Genomic DNA, 4,112 nt, shown 5'->3' with positions numbered 1-4,112 from the left:
GTCCTTACTCAAGATTTTTTTAAGTTCTTGTTTTCTAAGAAAATATTGATCAACTTTTTAGTCTAGTCAACATTTAAAATTTAACAGTCAATAATTAAAATAAATTCTTGGGACTAAAATAGTGTATTTTGAAATATAAGGAGATTTAAATAGTTAATTAAAAAAATATAAAATTGATTTTGTGAAATAAACAAAATAGGGAGATAAATTTTATAATTAAACAAGAAAAAACTTATAATCAAAGAGAGAGCAATTGAAGCAACAACAAAAAGTTGGTTATTTCCTCATAAAATTGTTTTTAAATATTATATGCAACATAAGAAGCAAAAGCTGGAATAGCTCAGTTGGTTAGAGCGTGTGGCTGTTAACCACAAGGTCGGAGGTTCAAGCCCTCCTTCTAGCGTGTTAGTTGCTTAAATAGAATAACAAATTAAAATATTTTTTAATGACCTTGTTGTAATCTTTTTTGCGTTGAAAGAACATTAAGCGAATTGTTACATATTTAACAAAATTATTATGTGATATAAAAATATTAATAGATAAATCAGAAATGACATTTTTAGTTTAGAAAAATTATTATTTTGATTATGTTAATAATTCTCGTGATTTTTTTTAATTTAGTTAATCATAGGATTATTCTTGTACAGGAAAGAGTTTCTGTTCACCTTTCTTCTACCTTCAATATATTTTATAAATTATTTTTTCATTACAAATTATTTTATTACAAAAATGAAAATATTCTTTTATTCGCAATCTCCTTTCTTCTACTTTTGATATATAAAGGATTAATTACCTTTTAGACTTTGAACCTTACCTTTTAGTTTTTATATTTAAAAATCATATATTTTACTCTTTACGAGGTTTGAAATATGTGTGAGGTATTTTACTTTTTACCGTATAAAAAATAATTAAAATTAATTAGAATTTAAAAGTTTTATCAGTGTTTCGTGTTTTAAAAAAATCGGACAGACCAGATCGACTAGATCATGACTCGAAGGTTTGTTTGGGTCTAAGTTACTCAATGGATCGGACATATTATTAGTAACATGAGTAGATATTGTTTAAAACATCAGGTAATCCATCACAAAGTCTACTATGAAAAAACTTCCATAGAAAAAATCTTCCAAAAAACTAAAGTAACACAATTGGCTTCTATCTCTTCACCCCTAAAACTAGATTTTCACATAAGTAATCATAATCATATATACAAACATAACAAATCATCACCTTATAATTAATGGATTAATTACAAATACTTTAATTTAATTTAATGATTATTGCAATCTAATTAAGACACTTAATAAAATATTATGAAAATCACATTGTTATAGAGGAAACGTAGGTGCCAAATAAGGTGTGTTGGAGGGGCGAGGGGTTGGGTTGTTGTTGCCATAGGAGGAGATAGAGACAAGGTTAGTGTAACTGATGTTAATAAGGGCAAAGGTTATGTTTTGAGCGATGCAGTAGTCATTGGTGGGGGAGAACATTGGATTTAAACCATGATCTACTTCTTTTTTCTTTCTTTTTTCTTTCCAAAAGTTTAGTTGTTGAAAGGTTGAAGAGAGAATTTTGGAAACAATTTTGGTTAAAAGTGAGTAAGGGGAGGTTTGTGTAAAGCTTAGAACAATTAGGGGGATATTTGTAGGTTTTGAAAATGGAGAGGAGGTATTTGTAATTTTTCCAAACCTCAAAGAAAATTTATGTAATTTATTTTAAATACTTTCTCATTTTAAATTCTTTTACAATAGATATTTATTATATGATCAATATAGTATTTATTATCATTGAATTTCCGGTTTATATTTATTATATCAATTATGATAAATAAAAATGCTATACATAATAAATGCTATATAAATACCATATTAGGGCTCGATAATAAATACTATATCAATTATGATCAAGATTTTTTTATTATATTTATTCTTAATTGAATTATTTTTATTGTTTTCCTTAGTTATAAAGAAAACCCAATTTTTAAAACTCAATTGAAAAAATAAATGTAAAGAACTCACTAGCTAGATTGATATTAGGGCTCGATAATAAGGACTTATGCTTGACGGGGAGTGTTCCTATTTTGAGACCAACAAAAGATTATCTCATTTGAGAAAAATCATTATTAAATAATGAAATCATGACTAATGAAATTCAAAGTATTCTTGTAAGATCTCTAGTACAACTAAATTTCAAATGTTCGTAGTTTATTTTTATAAATTACATCACATATTTTTTTCAATTTGACTAGTTATTTAAATATATTGAATTTGGTAGCTTGCAAAAGTATCCATTTTATCACAATTTGGTTCTTACTAAGGAGTTAGTGGAACAAATAACATTTATAATCCAAGAGTTAATAGAATGGATCAAATCTCCACTTCAAATATATGGGTTCAAAATGGGCCGATAAATGCTACTAACAAAATCTCAACTGGATGGCATGTGAGTTTTAATTGTTCTAATTATAATTTTTTTCCAAAAAATTATATGCAAGTTCTTTAATTGTTATCATTTTGATGATATAGAAAACAATACTTAATTAATCTCACATTGGTATTAGGTGCATCCACACTTATATGGTGATAATTACAGCCATACTTATGCATCATGGACGGTAAGGAAATATATCATTAACTTTTTTTATCTTTGCTTAGCTTATAGAAATGAAACACTTGGGAAATTTGTTTATACGAATACTAAATATTTTCAATTTTGCTCCAGTTGAATCTTATTTTCCATTACCTAGAGGATATTACAATAAATTTTCATCAAACTCTAAAGGATAATGAAATCATAAGTATATGACAACCATTATGTGAGAATAACATTTCTTGTGCACACATGTTTTTCAAAAATAGCATTATATACATGCAAAGGGTGAATCCCCAAACATAGAGGTCCCTAACTAAAAAAAATACAAAGCAAATACCTCAAAAGTAAGCCTAACAAGATACAAGAATCATATCAAACTAAATTCACTCTTGGTACATGGTCACTCCAAACTTGCTTAGTGTGGAACATGAAACTGAAACTAATGAGACAACATCTCAATGAGTGCCTTAATATTCAACAATTTAAACATATATGTCATCACTACATAAATTTTATGGAACTTTTGTTTATGTGATCAACTTAATTTGAAGTATTGCTTGAAAAAATGCTTAAATAAAAGCACCTTGACATAAATCTTAAAATTTTGTATGTGTTGTCTATATTTTTTTTCTCTTTCTATCTTGCGGTTGAATTGAGCTCAATTTTTTTAAGAGATGTCCATCTTATTTTTGTCATTATTGTTCCCTTAATGCTCTTGGAGGACCTAAGGGGACGAAAATCCTTTCCTTGCCAAAAAAGGTATATAAAAGTTGTATTGATGTTTATCTTGTTAACTTCCATCTCTTGTCATCCTTTGGTGATTGAAGGGGTAATTACCCTTGTTTCACCAAAGAAGAATTTCATTCATATATAGGCATTTATTATCATTATGTAGTCATAAATGGACAAAAAGTTCAAATATTGAAAGTAACTACTTGAGTAAAAATATATTACTCTAGTAGTGTCACACTTAGATGATGTTCAACTCCACTACACAAAAGTTCCAAGCATGTACTTTGGATTTCTTGTGCTCGGTGCACCTAAGGGTGTTGCACTTAGCATTTTATGCAAAACATGCTATATGGAGGTTTTGCACTTAGTGCCACAACACATAACCCACCCATGGGCTCTGGGATGGCTTACGCTTAGCTCAAGCAACAATCTACAAGATGAAAAAGGAAGATTTGCATATATGCACTTAGTTCACCTATCAAAACACCAATGAATGCTCAAGTATTACTTCCTTAAACATGAAAACCCTTCTTTTAACTCATCAATCATGCAAGTAATTAAAAAATCAACATTTCCCCAAATATGAGTTGTATACAAAAATTCAAAATCAAAGGGAAAAAGGAGTAACAACCAACAAAAACTAAATGGAAATGATGTGACACTCTCTACCTCATACATATATGTAATAATAATAAAAGGAAAAGAAATTATAATTAATTAAAAGTTCTTAAAACACATTTAAATAAAATTCTTTCAAAAGGATAAAAGGCTCACATTTATTTTTCTCGCAT

The 4,112-nt window shown here is 27.9% G+C and overlaps 1 non-coding gene across 1 annotated transcript; it reads left to right on the top strand.

The window, feature by feature from the left end:
- Window positions 1-329: 329 nt before the first annotated feature.
- Window positions 330-403, top strand: TRNAN-GUU (transfer RNA asparagine (anticodon GUU)). The gene has a single exon. It is a non-coding gene; the product is annotated as a tRNA-Asn (tRNA).
- Window positions 404-4,112: the final 3,709 nt, after the last annotated feature.

This window comes from Glycine max, chromosome 2 (genome assembly GCF_000004515.6).
Source record: "Glycine max cultivar Williams 82 chromosome 2, Glycine_max_v4.0, whole genome shotgun sequence".
NCBI lineage: Eukaryota > Viridiplantae > Streptophyta > Magnoliopsida > Fabales > Fabaceae > Glycine > Glycine max.
The sequence above is the reverse complement of the archived record's forward strand: the minus strand, read 5'-3'. Positions and strand labels throughout refer to the sequence as shown.